Here is a 22,437-nt window from a genome sequence, read left to right on the forward strand (position 1 = left end):
AGAGAAGGGAACTGAACACTATATTAGTATAGATAAAGAAGTTGTTAACTCCAGAAAGTTCAGGAAATGCTTCACAGTGGCATTGAGTTTTTTAGTAGAAACTTGAGAGAACAAGAATTTAGAAGTTATACAAATGTTAGAAGTAGTGATATTTGTAAAGGTACAAAGGCACTAATGATCATGACTTATTTTTTAGGATTGATTTATTTTTACCCATTTGACACACTTAAGGAGACACTTAATAGAATGCACCAAATTGAGACATTTTCCTGGCACTGTGGGAGAAGATCATTGAGAAATCTGTCCTAGATATCTTTGAGTGAATATACTATTAAACACTTCATTCAAAAGCACTTGTTTTTTTCCCCCAGAGTGTGGAACTCTTAATCTTAGTATAATAAGAGGCAGAGTAATGTCCTTGAACTATAACAATGAATATCCCATTCCTCTTTGCATGATGTTTCTGAGGGTCTCACACTCTGCTTTCACCTAATAGAGTCTCAGTAGTGGTTTGTTGAATGAATAACAATCAAATTCTAGTGTGGATGCTGGTGATGGAGTTTGGTGTTCAGAATGCCTTGACAGGTGATTGCTGGGCTGTGTGAGTCTACTCTCTAAGTTAATTCTAAAGTGGGTTTGAAACCTTTTGTGATGCCCTCATACCAAATATGCCATCTGAGAATAACTTTTACCAAACTCATATCCAATGTAGGACTCAACCACTTTTGATGGCTATCATACTGCACTTTTCTAACATGCATATGTTATATATAGAAATTCTTATACTTGCTCTATTCCTCTTGTTTATATACTATCATAGAAGGATAAACTTTGATCTCTAGACCGAGAATTTTTCTAAATTTTCTATGTATTCTCTTAGAGGGTGTAGAGTAAGTTCTATTTTAGGGTGCTCTGAATATGCGGAATTATGCCTATTATCTTTATTTAATTGTTATTTTTTTAGAGGCAGAGCTCACTCTGTTGTTCAGGTTGTTCTTGAACTCCTGAGCTCAAGCCGTCCTCCTGTCTCGCTGGCACAATAGGTGGGTACCACCACACCTGACTTCTTATTTTTCATTGATGTATAATTTGCAAGAAATAGAATACACGAATCTTAAATATTCATGTTTATGTTTTCACATTTATAAAGACCTATTAATCACCATCTCAAACAATATGCAGAACATTTCTGTCACCCTAGAAGGCTCTTCTTTGCTCCTTTCTAGTAAATATCTCCTACTCAAGGAGGTAACCACTTTCTGAACTATTTTAACATAGTATTTTTTCCTGTTCTTGGATGTCACATACATGAATTAATACCATAGATACTATTTTATATCTGGAATCTTTTGTTTAATATAATGCTTTTGAGGTTTCCCCATATTGTTGGGTATATTTATAGTTCATAGCTTTTTATTGCTCCCTAGTGTTTCAAACTATGAGTATATTACAAAATGTTTAGCCATTCTCCTGTTGATAAATACATGGATTGTTTCTAGTTCGGGGCTATTAAGTTCACAAGTTGTAGATATACATTTTTATTTATTTTGGGTAAAAACCTCAATGTGGGACTGCTAGTTCATAGTTATTATATCTAGGAGTAGAATTACCGGATCACAGATCACAAGCTGTATGTTTTTCTTTATAATAAAAAGTGGTTTTTTCTTTTACTGTCGCATCAGCAAGTTGTAGTTTTACATCTTCACTAATATTTGATATTGTGAGACTCTGATTTTAGCCATTCTGGTAGTTGTAAAATATCTCTTTGTGCTTTTAATTTGCATTTCCCTAATGACTAATCATACTGAACACATTTTCATGTGCTGATTGGCCATATGTATTCCTCTTTTGGCGTGTCAAGTCTTTTGCCAATTTTTAATTGTTATTATTGATTTGTAAGAATCTTTATATATTCTGAATATAAATCCTTTGTGTATATATATTGTGACTATTTCTTCATTCTGTGACTTGTCTATTTCCTTATTGTCTGCTGATGGAAAGAGTTTTTAATTTTGTTGGAGTCCAATATATACATTTTCTATGAGTAGTGCTTTTAATGTCCTTTTTAAAAAGCATTTGCCTAACCAGAGATGATAAAGACATTCTCCTATAATTTTTTCTAGAAGGTTTATGGTTTATCATTTATATTTAGCTCTATGATCCATCTTGAATAATTTTCTGTTTGGAATTAGGTACGGGGATATATTTGAAGTGAGTCATGTGTTTAAAGCATTTATTTTTTATGATGTTAGAATCAATTTTTAAAAGAATTTTTCTTCCTTGTTGAAATGACTTGTACCTCATATGTTAGAAAATTATTGTCCATATGGACATTAAATATGTGGATTTATTTCTGGGCTTTTTATTCTCTTGCATTGATCTATAGGCCCACCCTTCCAATACTCACTGTCTTGATTGCTATAATTTTGGAGTAAATCTGAAATGAGATAATATATATCTTACAACTTTATTCTTACTTTTCAAATTGGTTGGTTATGGCTATTCTAGAAACTTTGTATTTCCTTGTAAATTTTTAAATAGTCTGTCAATTGCTTAAAAAAAAACTTGGTGGATTTTTTATTAGGATTATGTTATGGTAGAACGATCATCTTAACAATATTGAGTCTTCAAATCCATGACATAACAAGCCTTTCCATTTCCTAATTTGTCTTTATAAAGTTGTATTTTTTAGTATAGTAGTCTTGCATAATTTTATTAGACATATACCTACATATTCAACGTTTTAAATGTTATTAAAAATAGCATTTGTATTTTTATTTTCTATTAGTTTGTTGATGATATAAATACAGTTGGATTTTGTACACTGATCTTGTATCCTATGGCCTTGCCAAATTTCCTTACTAGTTTTAGTACTCTTTCTTGTGTAAGTTTGTGTGCCATAAAGTTTTTCTCTGTTCTCAATCATGTTTTCTGTAAATAATGACAGTTTTCCTTGCCATCTCTGTGCATTTTATTTTTTTCTCCTGTCTTATTGTGCTGGCAAGTTCCTCTAGTACAATGTTAAATAGAAGTGGTAAGAACAACAATCCTCTCTTTTTCCTAATCTTTAAAGTGTTCAATATCTACCATTGATGTTGGCAGAGGGTTTTTTTTCCTTTTTTAAAATTCTTTTGTCAGACTGAGAAAATTCTTAGTTTAAATTCCTGGTTTGCTGATAGTTTTTTAAATCATAAATAAATTTCCAATGTTGTCATGACTTTTTTGTGTCTCTTGAGATGTCTATTTTTTCTTCTTGTATTCTATAAATATGAAGGTTTTAATTTACTTACATACAAATATTTGTATGATGGAGTTTAAGTCTACCTTCTCTTTTTTCACATCTGTCATTTGTTACTCTCCTCCACTTTTTATTACCACAGTATATTATTATTTTTGCATTAAACAGTTGTAGTCCTTCAATGAAATGTAAAACTGCATTTATAACAATAAAGATAATTTGAAAGGTCTTACATCTGCTTACCGATGTAATTTTCTGGTGCTCTTTCTCTTCCTGAAGATCCAGATTTCCATTTGGTATCATTTCCCTTTAGCTTGAAAAGATTATTTTGACATTCATTTCAGTAGATAACTTGGAGTACAAATTCTCCCTGTTTCAGCTTATCTCAAAATGCTTTAAATTTGCTTTTATTTTTGATGGATACTTTCACTGGACCTAAAATTTCACTTGACCTTTTATTTTAGCACCTCAAAAATAATATTTCTGACTTATTTGCTTTCCGATAAGAAGTTTTTCTTGATTTTTATCATGAGCTCCTTGCATTTAATGTGCTTTTTTCCCTCTTAATGCTTTATACATTTTCTCTTTATCTGTTGGTTTTAGCAGCTTGACTGTAATGCTCTTAGGTGTGCTTATATTTTCATTTTTCTTGGAGTTCACTGAGCTTCTTGGTTTTGTAAGTTTATATCTTTCATCATTCTTCAAAAATTGTTATTAACTTTTCAAATATTTCTTCTGTTCCATTCTTTCTTTTCTCTCCCCTCTCTCCTGGCACTCCAGTTAAGTTAGGACATATAACTTAAAAAGTGTTTGGTGTTGCCTCATAGGCATTGGGTATCCTGTTTTTTTAAATTACCCTTTCCATTTCATATTTTATATTATATCATTTCTATTCATCAGTCTTTGATTTCACTGATCTTTTTTTCTGCTGTGTGTCATTTGCTGCTAAGTCCATTAAATAAATAATCATTTCTTATATTGTATTTTTTGTCTAGGATTTCTATTCTCTTGTTTCTATCTCTTTGCTGAAGTTGTTCATTTGTTGATTTATGTTGCCTACTTTTTTTCTTTTGCTTTTTTCTTTTTTTGAATTGGAGTCTCACTCTGTCACCCATGCTAGAGTGCAGTGGCATACTCACAGCCACTGCAGCTTTGACCTGCTGGGTTCAGGTGATCCTTCCACCTCAGCCTTCCAGGTAGCTGGAACTACAGGCACGTGCTACCATGCTCAGCTTATTATTATTATTTCAAAAAATGTATTATAGAGACAAGGGCTCACCAAGTTGCCCATGATGGTCTGAAACCCCCGGGCTCAGGCAATCCTCTCGTCTCAACCTCCCAAAGTGCTGGGATTATAGGCTGAGCAACTGCACAAAGCCTGCCTACTTTTTCTGCTTGACCCTCCAACATATTTATCATACTTATTTTAAAATCTGTCTGATAGTTGCAACTTCTTGGCTATCTCTAAGTTTGCTTTTATTGTTTTTCTTCTCTTGATCATGGATTGAATTTTCTTGCATTTTTTATATAACTTATAATTTTTAATTCTATGCTGGGCATTGTATACCAAAAAATAGAAATTGACGTAAGTTATATCTACCATGAGAAATGGCCCTACCCGTATTTTTTCAGGCTTCTCATGGTATGTGCAGTGAGGCAGAGTCAACCTAATTAATGGCAGTTGAACTGGAGATTCACGAGCTTACCATTGGCTTCAGGTGTTTTCTAAGAAGAAATCAGGTCTTTCTCTTCAGTATGACTTGGGACCTGGGCTGCAGTGATGCTCCAGAGAACTCTATCTTTTGCAGTTCTACAACCAGCTTTTTTAGCCATAGGAGAGTTCTTTCTGTGTTTTATAGCCCATCTACTACTTTTGAGTCACTGGGAAATCCTCTTTGTTTTGTAGTTCCACCCCTGTCTTTCTGTGCCTTGGAAGAGCTCTCTCTGCTTTGCTGCTTTGGCCCCACTCTTTGAATGACCTCTGCAATGCACTTGGTAAAAGCCTGGGGTGCTTTCGAGAGATTACTCAGGGTGCTTCTGCCTCTCTTCCAGCCTTCTAGGGGCTGCTGGCTGAACTCCAGACAAGCAAGCCTGGGGTGCCACAGAGGGACTTCTTTCAACTCTCTTGTCCCACCCCCAGTCTTTGATATGCCAGCTCACGCATTGAGTGAAAGTTCCCAGGAAAGTGTTGGAAAGTGGGTGTAGACTTGCTCTGTGCCTGGAGTTCCTCAGGATTCTACCATCATGTTAGCCCACATGTGGCTGTTAACATTTTGTTAGAATTTGGCAGATTTCTCTTTATAGCAACTTTTGTAGATTCCTCCTCTCACTTTTCTTCCAGAATTAAAAACAGCTATTGGTCTCATTTCTCCTGGGAAGGGCTTGTCACTTTTTGGAATTGGACTCTCTTAGGTTCTTCACATCCTCAGTTCTTAGATGAATTTAAAAGAGACTATTCCTGTATAGCTTTTTGGACTTGTTCTCATTTTAAGAATGGGAGAAAAACATGGTCTCCTGCTACTTTCTAAATCCTCTAAATTGTCCCTTCACATATATTCCTCTCTCCTGATACTTATATGTACTAAGATACATATACATATATCCTAGTGTACCTTCCTATATTTCACATGCTGGAAAACTAAAAACGACATTCAAGACTTCTTTGTAGCCAAGGTTCTAAATGCCATTTAAGTTTGACTGGTTAGATGCATTCCCATGAAATACAAAGGGAGAAAATTAGTTTGAATTCGTTGCTTCTCCTGTTATGTTAAGATGGTCATAGAGGCAGTGGGTGTTTCTGTCACTGTGTTAGCACAGTTCTCTGTGACCCGACCTTAGTTTTGTGGTTGTGGAGAAGCAGGTCACAGTATATAAAGCATGTATTTATCTGTCATGTGCCTGGCTCTAGAATGAACAATTCTGGTCATATTTTCCAACTCCCTGGATTGTGGTTAAGAGTGTATTTTGGAGAGTTAAAAGTTACAGAGATGATTTCTTGATTTCCCAGCTTTCTGAATTTTGTAGAGGTAGCAAATATCTGACAGCCCCGTGCTGTCATGATGTTCTGAGAATCACTTTCAAAGGGACTGCCTAGAGCCTAATTCTCCAGTCCTCCCAATGATTTTGTAAGACCCTTGATAAATCCTTTTCTGCTTAAAATATCTGGAGTGAATTTCATTATTGTCAACTGATTTCTGTGAGAGAATTATTATCATCTTTTTCACTCGTATTGACTTTTGTCATTTATAAAACACTTTTGCCTACACGAACACTTTTGACCCTGATGTAAGTACTTTGTGTCATGAATCTAATATGCCATAGGTTATAAACACACTTTTAAAAATGTACCATTATGAAAGCAAAAGTAATTCTACTTAACCATGACAAAATTCTTTGAATCACTTGAAATTTTCATTTTATGCTTCTTGCAAATGTGTTCTGAATACTCCCCTTAGCTGCAGATGAGCTGCGTAATTATTCCCTATGTGACTTAAGACTTGAAGGGCCTGTGCTAGGTGAGTTGTTATAGCAAATGGGTAGTAGAACTAGGAAATATATCAAGGAAATCTATCTTGTCCTTTGTTCCATATTAAATTCCTGAGTTCCCAGGTTCGGCAGAGAGAGGGTTTGGAAAAAAAGGGACTATGTGAATACAGACAGGAAGAATAATTGGAAAGATGATGACATGTGGCATTACTAAATACTCACCTTAGCTCTACATTTCTGGAGTACCTGGGGTGCCCCAAGAAGTGGGTAGGTCTGAAACACTGACATGGGGTATTGGAAACAACCGTGCACTGTAAGATACACGTCCATTTCAGTTGCTAATATGGAAAGAAATGTGCGTCTAATAATCAACAAGCATATTTCTATTGCCATAATATAAATGAGAAAATCTAGGCACAAGGGTTTTAATGACTAATCATAATTATTAAGAGACAGAATGAGGAATTAAACTTGATCTTTCAAAGCTAAATGTTGTTCTCTTTAGACCCTACCATAACTGCCCTGTATACACAAGTTATTGATCTGAAATCGTAAACTGAATTTTCAAAAAGAAGACAAGTAACATTGTCCTGAATCTTATGGCAATTCCTTGTTTTTCTTTTGTAAATCACTTAGGCAAGGCATTCTCAATCTGCAGGGCTCAGCTCAAAACACTCAAATGGATGAGAATCTGGAAAGTTATTTTCCTGAGCCTTTTCCCATCTTTCAGAGCCTACTTCATCTAATACTATATGCATGTGACGATATCATCTCACAGCTAAAAACAGAGTCTATTTCAACGATGCCTTAAATTCACAGAAAATGAAAAAAAATTCCAGATAATGACAACAATTTTAAAGTCTACATCCTTCAGGAATCAAATAAAAGGGCTCAGCATCATGTCACAGAGAATGATGGAATCACGAATGAAGCAGATTTAGTGGAAACTCCTTAAAGTAATGATGAGGTACTGATTTGTCTAGCATGTCCTCCGGCGCCAGTGATAGTAGGTCACTTCTAATTACCTTTCCTTTTCTGGGCTATATATAGATAAATGCTTGAGCTATTAAAACACCTTGTGGACTGGTTATTTAATTGGTATGGAGTGGATTTCATGAAGGAAAGAAAAACAGATTAGAACCCAAGATGTAAATGTGAGACTTGACAGACTGCTGCGTGTGCTCAAGTCTATCAATAGAACCATCAGCCCCCAGTTTCTAGCTGCTGCTGATGGATTCATGCAATATGAGAAGAACACATTTGACAACGATAAGAGCTAATGTAACTGCCCTTCTGTCCAAAATAACAAGAAATGGTGCATTTTTGTATTCTCATGCCATCTAGCACATTATACCTTATCAAAATATTCTTAGTTCGAAATGGCTTCCCTGATTGCTCATGAAATCTTCATGCTTTTCTTTTGCTCTTTTCTTTTTTTTATTCCTCACCTCAGTATCACAGGTGATGATAGTATGCTCTATTTTGGACACTAGAGAAGTGTCATACTCATATTCTTACTGTGTCTCATGACTGCAAACTAGTAAACACACAAAATACATCTTCTGTGTTGCTTCAGAAAACTTTTGCTATTTCTGACAAACTAGGGGAAGGGATAACCAAATAACAGAACATATCAGATTTGTTATTACTTTTAAATTCATTTGTTTAGCTCATTTGTCTAGCAATGTCAATTGAATATCTACAAGGTATCAGGTACTACTCTATGAACTGTGGGTTCAGTGATGTACATGACAAAGTTCTTGCTTCCATATTCCTTCCTTTCTAGATGGGAGACACACCAAAAGCAGAAATGTAACACAGAATGTTCCTCAGCTTATAGTGGAGCAATGTCTTGATAAACCCATTATAGGCTGAAAGTCGCCTGAGTCAAAAATACACTTAATACTTACATTAACCAAAAGTTAGGCAAAATCATCTAACAGAGAGTCTATTATATGGTAAAGTTTTGAATAATTTATGTAATTTATTACTGATTACGGCAATAAAAGTAAGAAACAGAATCATGTGACTACTCAAAGTTGTTTTTACTGAATGTGTATGACTTTCACACCATTATAAAGTTGGAAAATCGTTGTGGAACTATAGTAAGTAGGAGACCATCTTCATTAGGTGATGATAGATGCAATGAAGTTATATTTATTTATATATTTTGAGGTTTGTTGTTCTTTGTTGCGATTATGGAGGTAGGGTAGTGTCTTAGTTTGCTTGGGCTGCCATAACAAAATACCAAAGACTGAGTGGCTTAAAAAACAGAAAAGAGCCGAGCTCGGTGGCTTGGCCTATAATCCCGTGCCTTGGGAGGCTGAGGTGAGTGGATTGCCTGAGCCCGTGGGTTCGAGACCCGCCCGGGCAACTTGGCGAGACCTCATCTCTACAATAAATCAAAAAATTAGCCGAGTGTGGTAGCGCATGCCTGTAGTTCCAGCTACTTGGAAGACTGAGGCGGAAGGATCGCCAGAGCCCAGCAGGTCGAGGCTGCGGTGGCCGGCAGCGGCCACTGCACTTCAGTCTGGGTGACTGAATGAGACTCCAACTCAAAACAAACAAACAAACAAACAAAAAAACCAGAGATGTATTTCTCCTAGTTCTAGAGGCTGAAAATTCTGAAACCAACGTGCTGGCAAGGTAAAGTTCATGCTGAGGCCTCTTCTCTTGGCTTCTAGGTGGTTGTCCAATCTCTGTGTTTCCACAAGACTTCTTTGTATGCTTTGGGATTGAGGGAAAGAGAGAGCTCTCTAGTGTCTTTGCTTATAAGGACACCAATTCTGTCATATCAAGGTCATACCTTAATTACTTCCTTTGGAGTCCTATCTCCAAATACAGCCACAAACGGGAGTTAGAGCTTCAGTATATTAATTTATGTAGTTCATAACAGATACAGGAAGAGGTTAGATAGTGAAGATAGTGTATTTTAGATGGGTCAGTGAGAATTATTTTGCAAAGATAATCAGCTGGAGCCTTTCTGCGAAGGTAACCCTTTGACAGAGATCTTGATGAAGGGGTTGGACCAGATGAATAACTGGGGAAAAATGTTCCAGGCAAGTGTGGTGTGTATATAAGAAGTAGCAAGAGGGGAGACTAGAGTGAGCCAGGAAAGTGGAGGAGATGAGGGCAAAAGGGTCGTAGGACCAGCCCTGTAAGACAGTGGCTCTCAACGTTATCAACCTCTATGCCCTATTTTACAGCAAAAACTTGGTAATGACCATATTTTCACTCTAAAATAAAACTCATAGAAGTTATAAGCTATCTATACAAATATTTAGTGAGACCAGACAGGATGTATTGTGTAACTCATGAAGTGAGATAACTTAGAACACATACCAGGTAAAAGTAGACAAAATTGTGTGGTTTTTAAATGAGACTTAAAACACATGCTTTCCTCATTTGCTTTGAGGCAAACAGCCTGTTGAACTCATCGATATACTCTATCAACAAGTAAATAGATAGCATAAAGGTAAACTTATCTTAGGATATAATCCCTTCACCATTTCTGGCAAATGAAGGCCTGAATTAATGGCATTTTTCTGAATTAATTTCTTTGCAGAGTGTTCAGATATTTGCCTGCCAGCCTTTTGTTTTGTTCTTTATGTGTGCTCTAACCTCATAGCTGTGCATACTCCAAAAGAATGGGAGAGACATTGTTTTTCCTTTCTTTTCTTTTAATAGCTGTAGTAAAGCTGCAGATTTTCTGTATAAATGAAGAAAAGGGTATTAAATTCAATGAGACTTTGAATTGGGATTCTGAAGAGATAGTTGGGTTTTAACAATGCCTAAAAGACGATTAAAGGTTAGAAAGAGTGACCTTGTGGGGAAAAAGTTTAACAAGGGCAGAGCTAATCTGATGTGGGGAAGAGCAATGTGGACAGAGCCCGATGGCCTCCAAGATCCTGCAGGCTGCTTGGCAGAGGCCCATCAGGTGACCTGGATTAAGGGTGATTTTCCAGGGCTCGGGAGGAAAATGTCCACCAGCCACCCATGAAAAATGCTAGTGCCTAAACACATGAAAACATTTCTGGCCTATTTTTGCATTGCCTAATGTGCTGGACTTAAAGTAATGTATTTCATAATACCCATGTGCCTGGGATATTTTGGGTATTATTAGGCAATAGGAGGATGAAATGGTTTTTAAAAGTGACTCACTTCCTTTGACTTGTAAACATTTCTTTGGAAGTTTATCCATATATGTATTCAAAAATTTACAAATGATTATCGATGAGCCTTATTTTTTATAGTTGATTTTTAAATCATCTCACTTTGTACTTCATTAACATCAACTGGGAAGTTAGAATTGAAAAAAGAAAAATATCACTTCACAATCTGTATAAATTCAGATCCAACAGAAAACATTTTCATCTATCTCTATATGTATACAATAATGAGTGAAATATACATAATAATTATATTTAGTATGGTCAGCTAGATTAGATTATGAATGCATTTTAAAAATTAAAAATGATTTAAATGGTGACTTTTTTCTTATTAGGATTGTATATTTAATTTAATTTTTTTTTTTTTTTTGAGTTGGAGTCTCACTCTGTTACCCAGACTGGAGTACAGTGGCATGCTCATGGCCAATATAGCCTCAACCTGCTGGGCTCAGGCGATCCTTCCGCCTCAGCCTTACAAGTAGCTGGAACTACAGAAGGATTGTATATTTTAGAGTTGGAAGAGCAGGTTTTATTCAATGAAATAAATATACTTATAAGAAGATATTATTAGTGAATACTTTTTTCCCACTCAAAAATTACCTACTTGATTATAGCCATAAAGCTCACTGTAATCTTTAGATAAAATGTTGCTATCACATGGTTAAATGTCAGCTTTTGTGCCCCTGAAGTCCATGCTACAGAGTGGAAGTCATTTCTTGAAGAAAAGATGGGAGGAGTAGGGGTGAGCTATGCTTTCAAAATTTCTCCTTCAAAACTAATGAGACAGTTATTCTTGATCCCTTGAAAGGAAGGAGTAAAGAGGAGATGAGTCCAGGGACTCTTAGGGAAACACACTTTCCGTGGAAAGAAACACTAAGAGTAGACAGAAGAAACTCTCCCAAGAGGAGGAAATCTTTCTGCCTACAGTTTGTGAATGGTACTTAGACTTTGCTGAAGGGTCATGAAGCCTTAGTGGTATTCAAAGAAAGGCACGGTATAACAAATGGATTTCTATTAGAAGGGATGCAGTGACTTCTTGACGGAAGAATTACCTATTGAAGGAATCAAATTTTATTTCACAGGGGTTGACACATGATGACCTGAGAGGATATTCCAAGTACTAAGGATTTTGCCCCGAGGTCATCATTCCATCTTGAACAGACTGAATGGATCACTTGTACCACATTTTTTTTTTTTGGCTTGGACATTAGATTTTATATTACTACAGAGACAACTAAAATAAAAATCATTTTAGAAGAAGCTTATTAGATTAGCATTTTTGTTATGAGTGGCCTAGTTTTTACCAAATATGAATTTAAATCACTGCAAAACATAAAGAATAACTAATACATTCTAGTGACTTATGATGCGGGAGTAAGAGTCACCCTCTCCCAATTTTTAAAAGAAAGATGACCATATTTAGATTGGAAGACAAAGGCTATAGTACATTAAAGATTGATGTGTAATCCCAATTTTTTCCCATTAATGAGAGTGTGCTTAGGCTGTAATTAAAGCAATTTGGGGACCTATTTCCCCCCTTATATCTACTATTCTGTTGGCTATGCTCCATGGCCATAAGGTTTATCCTTCTAATCTCATATGGCCCTATTAGAGTGTGTTTTACTGGGCTTGGGGAGGACAAGAAAAGGAAAAAGAAAACATCATTGTATAATAGAAAAGTATGAGGCTTGGAGTTAGTTTAGAAGGGAAAAAGAAATGGACAGGTGCCCCCACACTGTGCCAAGCATCTTCCCAGTTTTAAAAATCTTATTTGAATGCGCATGTGTCTTAGAGTCAGGTTGCTACCTTGAAAGCATGGAAGTGCTCATTGATTTGCTCTGGGCAACAGTAGGTGTCAGGATCCAAATCCATGTTCATCAGCTTCTAGAGTCAATGCTCATTCCACATGCCACGATGCTTCTCAGGGGCTGGGTCGTATTTGGTAAACCTCTTTTTCTGTAAAGCAGAAGTAACTACCAATATCAGATGGCCATTGTCAAAATTAAAATGGTAACATGTGTGTGAATGTACTTTGCAAATTCTAACATGCCAAACAGTAGAGAGGATGTATTATCTATACATTATTTAAAAATGCAGCATGATTCTTAAATTGGGGAAGATAATTTAAAACATCCATGACCTCAGTGTAGCATAGTTCCCTGAAGCCATCTTCATAACAAATGTGGAAAATAATAATTAAGATGTATATTACTGGAAAATTATTGCCAAAAAGCAGTGTGTACTTAAGAGACCAGAATCACTAAGAGGAAAACCTCTGTAGCTACTATCATGCTGCTGATTGACTGTTGAAAACCACTGTGTACATCAGTACAGTTTTCATAGGTGGAATGCATAGAAAAATATCAGCACTATTAAAATTTAGCAAGAACAGAGAATTGTCAGTGGGCAGTGTTAAATATAAGATTTTCTTCTAGGTAATGTCAGGGAAATTCTTGGGCTTACTACTCTCCTAAAAAGAAAGCAGAGAGTAAGCACACACATACTTTTACCCTTCAAAAATGCATCCCTTCATTCATACATAGTAATCAGACACCACCAACTATTTCTGGTTCACAAATCGTTTGCAAATTGCCTGGCTACCACTCACCTTGTTTCATCCTTGCCCACACATTTGTCAGCCATCAGAACCACCTACAATGACTTCCACTTAGAATAGCATGGTTACTAACAAATCCCCTCAAAGGGAAAATAAATGTGTGCAGTCGGGTGACACCCTTCCTTTCTCCTTCTCCTTCCCCATGGCTGGGGCCCACTTGGCACCAGGCATCCTGCTGTCCAGATGGTGCGCTCTTTTCTGCTCCTGCTTTAGCGTGTTCTTCTGCCAAAGAACCGAGTGCCAGTTTTCCGGTGAGGATCTGCTTGCAGAAAGATAGCTGCCTGGGTTATGTCACCTCCCTTGTAGACTACAGCTTGGATGGTGGTGAGAAAAGGGCTAGAGGCAGGGAGGAGATAGGAGGCAGGCAGAGATGGAGTTTGTACGAAAAAGAAAACTTTTGGAGAAATGGAAAGCACTCACTCACCTGTGTGAACTTTGGTAAGTTACTGCAATTCTCTGGACTTCAGTTGTCTCATTTCTAAAATGAGAGACCTGAACTAGATGATATCTATGTAATCTATTGCTTCTCACGTCTAACATGTGACCATGTAGTGTATATTGCTTCAGGAGGATGCATATAAGGGAATTCTAAATATTTTGTTATAAATCTTCTACATGAAAGTGATGGCTGTATTATGACAGTCCAGCAATTTGGAGAGGCATAAATAAGTGTCAGATAAGTGTGGGAGGTAGCTTCTTTATAGCAGAATGAGGTCGGCCCGATGAGACATTTTAGAGCGATCCTGAGTTCAGACTGCTGTGTTCTCCAATGTCGAGCAGAGTTTTCTAGGCAAGTGCAGGTTTCTTATAATGTAGACAATTGGTATGGTGGTGTTGATGATTTACTGGGTTTCTACTGTAATTTAGGTGTCAGGGACATAGCGGTAAACTTGAACATAATAGCCCTCCGGCAGGCTGTGCAATGGTTCACACCAGCAGACTGCAAGCAATCTTTCCACAAGAGTGCCAAATTATTGTTTCATTCCCTTCAGACATTTTTGCTAAAGTAGAGGCCAATTTGAAAGGCTCTAAGAGGGGTCTGACCTCATCCTGTTTCCTACTCTAGCCATCAGAGCAGCTGAGAGGATTCTGCTCAGAAGCTCTGGCAGGTTCTGAAGCTGTCTAAGGATCCGGGGAGGAGTCTGCAACATTGTTAAAGGACTCTGAGCTCTGGCTTAATTCTATACCATGCTGCGTGTCTATAATTTTTTATAGGTTCTGTTATCTACTATGGAGAAAAGCAGACATAAAGAAAAATGCATGAGATAAAAAATGCTGCTGTTTTGGTATTGAGCTTATTTATATCCAAATTATGAGTCATTCTTTCATCAATGTGTTTTAATAACTATTTTGAATATACAATAACACTGACTATTTTGTCATGATCTACTCACATTTTCTTCCCATTTAAGTTTCAGCTTAGTGGAGGGTATAGGTGGAGTTTGACAGAAAAACACCATTTTCTCCTTTCTGAATATGTTGGGGCTCTGCATATGATTATGTATTAAAATGGTTGGTGGTCCTTTGTTTTCTATATTTTTCATTGTATATACATTTGGTTTTCCTTGTGGCACATACTCTGGCATGCACAAAAGTAACTCAGGTCACAAGAGTCATATATAGCATAGGGCTGGGGAAATTTCAGTACCAGAAGTATATTTATCTGTTCAGAATGCCATAACAGAATATGATAGACTGGGTGCCTTAAATAATAGAAATGTATTTTATCACAGTTCTAGAGGATAGAAGCCCAAGATCAAGTTTCCTGCCAATTCAGTTTCTGATGAGGGCTCTCTTCCTGGCTTGCAGATAGTCACCTTCTTACTATGTCCTCATATGCCCTTTTCTCAGTACATGCTCATTGGGACAGAGAGAGCACATGCTCTGGTATTTCTTCTTATAAGGATTCTAATCCTGTTACATTAGGGCCCTATTCTTATGGCCTCCTTTAACCTTAATTACTTCATTAGAGGCTTCATGTCTAAATAGAATCACACTGGGAGCTAGGGCTTGAACATATGAGATTTGTTGGAACACAAACATTCAGTCATAGTAAGAATACACTTTTCAGGAGAAATACAGTGTAGGATTGAAGGCAGTACAGTTTAGTGACTAAAGAGTGTGATCTAGCCAGGCTCGGTGGCTCAGCCTGTAATCCCGCGCATTTGGGAGGCTGAGGTGAGTGGATTACCTGAGCCTGCGGGTTCAAGACCCTCCTGGGCAGCGAGACCTCATCTCTACAATAAATCAAAAAATCAGCCGGGCGTGGTAGTGCATACCTGTAATTCTGGCTACTTTGGAAGGCTGAGGCGGAAGGATCGCTGGAGCCCAGCAGGTCGAGGCTGTGGTGGCCGGAAGCGGCCACTGCACTCCAGTCTGGGTGACAGAGTGAGACTCCAACTCAAAAAAAGAAGAAGAAGAAGAAAAAAAGAGTGTGGTCTTTGAAGTTAGTTATATTCTAGTTTTATTTCTGGTTTTGCCAACTACTATGTGATTTTGGATGAATTCACTCACCAATTTTTTCTTTTTTAATATCTGTGCAATCCTATGCTAGGAGTTGGTCATAAACTTGGTACTTGTGTGCATGAGGAGGCATGTGTTTAGGTGGGAGAAGAAAGGCTGGTCCAAGATGACAATGGCAATTTAGCTGGATGTAAGCAGAGACTGAGGACCCCCATTGTGCACTGATTGGTGGGGCTTAGCCATTACCAATTGTGCCATAGTAGAACTGGCTCCCTGATGGCCTCTTGAAGTCACCCATTGTCTCTGAAATTCTATACCAGGTGAGCTACAAGGAGGCTTCCCTAATGGAGGTTCTGTCTGGATTTACCCAGTCTACATTGTAGAGCCTCTTCAATTCTGGGTTGATGAAGATTTCTTTCCCCACCTAAACCAACAAATGCATATAGTCATGTGCACTTATTCAAATGTGTACACACACATTCATACACACATACTTTTAAAAACTCATGATGGGGCTTTGGAGGCAGAAAAGTATTGAGGGTATAAATATTACATCAATTTTGTTTTCTGCTAGAGGAAAAATGATTCAGCAGTGTCCTTTTGCTGTTCAGAATCACAGATAACATCTTTTAATTCTTTATTGATTTTAAAATTAATTTGTTATCACAATAATCTGAAGACATCTTAAAAGCTGTCCTCTAGAATCTCCAATAATGCCTCAAGTGCAACCACCGATTTAGAGTTTTGCCATTCACTTGAAAGTTTTCTAAACTCCACAATAATTCCTATGGCACCAGAAAGGGCAGAGGGCTGAGAGAGGCACACGAATAGGAGGAGTCCTAGTCCTTTGCCTGCCCCAAGCCAAGAAGGACCTTGGGAAAGCCGCCAGTTGATTCCCCTAGAAGCAGACTCCTGTCTTCCAGTTTAATTAATCTCTCTGGGACTTAATATATCTTATTTGTGAAATGAAAGTGTTGTTGTAGATGACCTCAAATGCCCTTTCTAACTGATCCTTAAAAATGGCCTGGCTAAAACGCCACAGACATTATGCTTTATATACATTATCTCATTTAATTTTCTCTGTGACCCTTATCTCTTACATTATCCTTATTTTGCAGACAAGGAAACCAAAGCCTAGAGAAGTTAAGAAATTTGCAAGTAAGTGGTAGCCATCCCCAGACTGCATTCATAACTATTATGTGATCTTGTTCAGGAAACTAAAACAGTTCCTATTTTTCCAAACCTGTGCTCTGCGAGTGGACACAATCAAATGTAAACCAGCATTTTCCCAATTCCTATGTGTGTAAGTCAGATTTGGGAAACATATAGGGATACAAAGTTACAAAAAAAAAAGAGAGAAAGAAAGAAAGAAAAGAAAAGAAAAGAAAAAAATATTTGAAGCAATTAGGTTCTTAAATGTTCTTAAATATCTCAAATAATAAATTAGCAAAGGAAGAATTTTGGGCTTAAAGTCTTCCAGATGAACATGGAATGGAAGAATCTTCAAACATGGATAGGATTTGAATAAATAAAGGATGTACAAGAGAGTGCTACAGAATGTGAATATAGCAAGAGCAAAGGTGAGGTGGAAGCTGTGTTTGGTATAGGTTGTGGTTAGGCTTTCTGTGGGTTTTGGAGGTTTGTGTTAGAAAACTGACTTGGAAAGATATAGAGCTGGACTAGGGACATACAAGAGGGTAGGAAGTTAGAAAATTCTGGTAAACTGTTAAGCAGGGATGTAATCTGAGCAAGCGTGCAGTCATGCATATACTCAGGCAGTATATGCAGGGGACAGAGAGGAGAAGCATTGGTGGATTACGTGTTTGGACTAGAAAACAGGCAGAAAGAAAGAAAATGAGTTCACTCCTAGTGATGATTGAAGGACAAAAATAGATTTAGAGACAACAATTTAGTTATAGGAGATGCAAGAAAAGGAAATGTCAAAGATGACTCAAGATTTTTTCACTAGATTTCTAAGAAATGTTAATATTGCCAATGCTACTTTGTGTAAGACATAAAAAGGAATTTGTGAGTGAAGAAAAAATAGGGAAATCTACAGAATTTTCTGTGAACTGGAGCTCACTCAGTAGAAAGAGACGTGGAAAATGAGAATATTTTTTCTAATACTGAGTTAGAGGTGTGTGTGTATGTGTGTGTGTGTGTGTGTGTGTGTGTTGCTGTGATATAAGCACCCTCTGTCTTTCCAAAACTTCTGTAAAGTCTATTCGATATACAAAGGATTTGTAGATGCTCCTTTTTTGTTTGTTTTCTTTTTGTTTTTGGTGAAAATCAAAGAGAGGGCTGACTTACTAAGGTCGTAGGTATTGGGCAGGACAGGAACAGTTTATGAAGACACTGAGTTAATTTAGCAGAAGCATCTGGAACTGGGTGGACCTGAGAGTCTACCCTCCCACTCCCCACCCCACCTTCCCATCTCACCCTTGCCTTGTTTAGCATTTGCATTAGATTTTCAATAGGATGTGAAATGGGATTTACTCCAATCTTAACTAGATCTGAAGAAAAAGAAGGAAACCCTCAGGTCATGAATGTGTTACATATGAAACTGTAATCAAGAAAAGTAGAAAGGAAAGTCATATCTATTAAAAGCAATCTAAATGAAGTAGAACGGTTCTAATCCTATGAGATCCATTCATAGCATAATTATTAATAAGTTGTTTTATTTAAATGATTTTTTATGTCCTGTTAAACAAGTCCTTTAGAACTTTCAATAGTAAAGAAACTAGGATAAAAACAAATTCTTCTAATGTTCAATTTGTTAGGTTTTTGGGGAAGTATGTATTTGGCAGTCGATATTTACTGCATGCCAGTTACAATTAAGGCATTACATTTGGTCCTATGGGAGAATCTTGGCTCTGCCCTTGAAACCTAGTATTTTTCCTTCAGAGATGTGGGGATACTTTTCTACTGACAGGATATTAGAGTGAACACTTAGATTTTGAAAGGAAGTCAGAATACGATATCACTCTTTCCAAGTCTGCAATGTTTTTGTTTACCAAAAAAGTGTTAGGTTAAAATATATCCCAGTGGGGCCTCCAAAACGATAGATCAAACCTGTTGAAGTGCGGTTATGTGATACAGTGCTTCGAGAAGGATGCAAAATATTACACAGAGGCTAGATTGGGAAATATAGTATATTTAGAAAGTAAATAAGAGAGAGAGAGAAAGATTTTCACCTCCCCAAGGTAGGGGAGACCAAGGCTTAGGAAACCATGGCCTGGTCATAGCTCAAAGAGCCCATGGCTACACCAGAGTCTAGTAAAGCAATGGTGACTGCTGCTTGGAGTTGAATCTTTTTAAACTTTCCCTTTGATGGCAGAAAGTCGTCAAGGTGATTGGGTGGTGGTCTGCTTCATGTCATCCCAGAAAGGACAGGTAAGTGCAGGTACTGAGGCCAGGCGATGGACAGCAGACAAATGGGTGGGTTAGTCGCAGGATAGCTGCCATGTTGATGGGGTGTGTGTCATGAAAGTCATGAGGAGCTGATTAGGTTAACTTGTTTACGAAACAAGCTGGGTAAGGGGTTCTAAAGCAACTATCAATAGCTACCTCTGAGAAACTGTTCTGTCATTATGTCTTTGGCTAGTGATTAAAGGGCAAATTAAAGTGATCTGCTAGAAGAACATGACAAAGTTAAATAATGTTAAAACGGCTGTTCATTGGGAATATTGACTCCATGTTATGTCCTTTCATCCTTTCAAAAAGATATTCCAGCAGTGTCCTTTATCATCTGTTTTTAACTTGAATCTGAGCAATGATTGAGAGAATTCTAGAAATATCAGAGCCAGAAGTGTTTATAGTGATTAGAACTTGAGAGAGAGAGAGAGAGAGAGAGAGAGAGATGCGGGGGTGGAGATTGTGTGTGTTTGTGTGTGTGTGTGTGTGTGTTGGGGAGAAAGAAGGAGAAGAAGGAGGGTCTAGAAAATTAAGATCAAAAATTGAGAGACAGCAATTGGGAATTTTTAAAAATATATGGTGAAATATATATAGGTCTTAACACTTTTTTTAAAACAGACTTAGAAAGCTAGAAAAATTACTAAATCAGATTTTGATTTAAAAGCTATTGAATTTATTCTATGCTTCATTTATAAATATATTCTCTAATCCTTTTGTTCAAATGATATATTCAGTACAAGGTGACTGTATGATTTCATTCACAGAATAAAGGAATCACAGACTGGCATATGATTAAGATTATCTACTCAGACCATCAGCCTTATGACCTTTTTCAGACATTCTAAACATTCAAAAAGGAGAAACTTGCTCCTTCAGTAGAGCCCAGGATGCCATTGGAAAGCCTGGATTATGTAAAAGGTCCTGAATTGAGTTGAAATCTGACTATAACTTCCATTTATTTATTTCACTTGATCATTTAGAAACACAAACAGAATAGGATAACTCCTTTTCAAAATACAGCTCTGAAACATTTGAAGCATTTCTACTGCATCAAACCAATATCCACTGCTCTCTTCTGCATGTTTCTCTTCTCTGGGCAAAGCATATTCATTTAATTCTTCTACTCTTTGTGGAGCATAACTTAGAGTTCTGTCATGGACCAAAAAGGATCCAGTAGGCCCATATCCTTGTTGTTGGTCACAATGATGACAGTATTTTAAGGGCCATTCATTGATTTAAGAAAATATTACTGAGTACTCACTAAATCAGGGCACTGTGATGGATCCTGAGGATACAGCAGTATACACAATGGTATAAAATTGTTGTTCTCATGGAACTTATATTTAAGTGAGAAAGATAGAAGATACACAAGATAAATAATATAATATGAAATAAGTTGGAGATTTTGGGGAAACATTCAGTGGGACAGAGATATAAGAGATAGATGGGGAGAGAGGTGTTAGTGTCATTGGTTGAAGTGACCAGGTGAGGCCTCACGGAGAAGGTGAGATCTATGTAAAGACTTGCAGAAGTGAAGAAATGAGTTATGTGGCTATTTGGAGAAAGGGAATTCCAAAAGAAGGAAAAACAAGTCCAAAGGCCCTGAGGTGGGGCAAGTCTGTTGTGTTAAACAATAATAATAATACAAATTTTAAAAAATAACAAAGGTGCTAGAGTGGTGGAAAAGAAAAAGGTAGAATTTAGGAGATAAAGTCGCAATGAGGTCAGAGCATTAAGGAGTTTGTGAACCTGAGAGCAATGGGGTACTGTTGGAGCATTTGGAGCTGAGGTGTGACTTGATATTACTTTTAGCAAAAACACTAGTTGCTGGTGGTGATGAGATAGAAAGTGAACAGGAGGACCAGCTAGCAGACCATTGCAGTGATATAGGCAGGACATAATGGCAATGTGCAGACCAGGGATAGCAGTGGAATCAGTGAGAAACAGTTGAACTCTGGATATAATTTGAAGTTAGAACTGACAAGATTTGCTAATGGATCAGAAGTGGGTTGTGAATTTAAAAAAAAATTAGATCAAGAATAACTGCAAGACTTTCAGCCCAAGTCACCATTTACTGAACTGAGAAGGGTAGGGTGAGGAGCAGGTTGGTAGGTGACCATCAGGAGTTCAGCTTTGGATCTGCCAAATTTGAGCTGCCCAGAGCCACCTAGGTGGAGGTCTAGGTTGGATATAAACATGTGGGAATTATCAGCATAGAGATGGAATTTAAATGGAGGTGCATGGATGATGTCACTAAGAGAGAGAGTGATATAAAAGAAGAGGACAAAAGGCAGCACTTAGGGTTCTTGCATGGCTGACTCACACAGAAGATAGCCTCCTCTTCTCTAATATATCCACTTGTATTAAAGACCCCTAAGACTATATTCGTCTTCTGGGTCCAACCTCTGAAGCTTTTTCCTGTGTGCTATTGCTAAACTACATCCTCTTCTTCCTTCTCCATCCCAACCTATGTGTTGTATCCACTGTGCAGAGGCTGATGGACCTCCCCCCAAATTTGATTTGGATGTCAAGACTGATGATGCTACACTCCCACACTAAGAAGGTACAAAAAAGTTTATTACTTACATAGAAGGGGGATCCCAAAAAACTCAGAATTTATATATTTTAAAATGTGTATTTATTCTTACGTGTTTAAACTTCACATGTTTGAAGTACTCTCTATTTGATGCAATACACCTATCCAGATACTTTTTTTCACTTGTCAAAACAGTTTTTGAACTCATCGATTCTGATGCCTTTTAGTATTTCTCCTGTTTTTTGTTTTACTTCTTTCACATCAGCAAAACATTTCCCTTTGAGGATTTTTTTCTTCTCTTTTAATCTGGAGAAACAAAAAAAAGTCTCTTGGGGTGAGATTGGGGCACAGAGGTCATGCACAGTGTGGGTAGGTATGTTGTCATGGTTGAAGAACCAGTCACCTGTTTGCTACAACTTGGAAGATTTATTCTATAAGTCGTGATGCAACCTTCTCTAAACTTCCAGGTAAAATCTTTAGTTGACCGTTTAATCTGAAGGAGAAAATTCCAAGT

The sequence above is a fragment of the Carlito syrichta genome, unplaced genomic scaffold, assembly GCF_000164805.1.
Source record: "Carlito syrichta isolate Samal-C Ts95f unplaced genomic scaffold, Tarsius_syrichta-2.0.1 Scaffold316274, whole genome shotgun sequence".
NCBI lineage: Eukaryota > Metazoa > Chordata > Mammalia > Primates > Tarsiidae > Carlito > Carlito syrichta.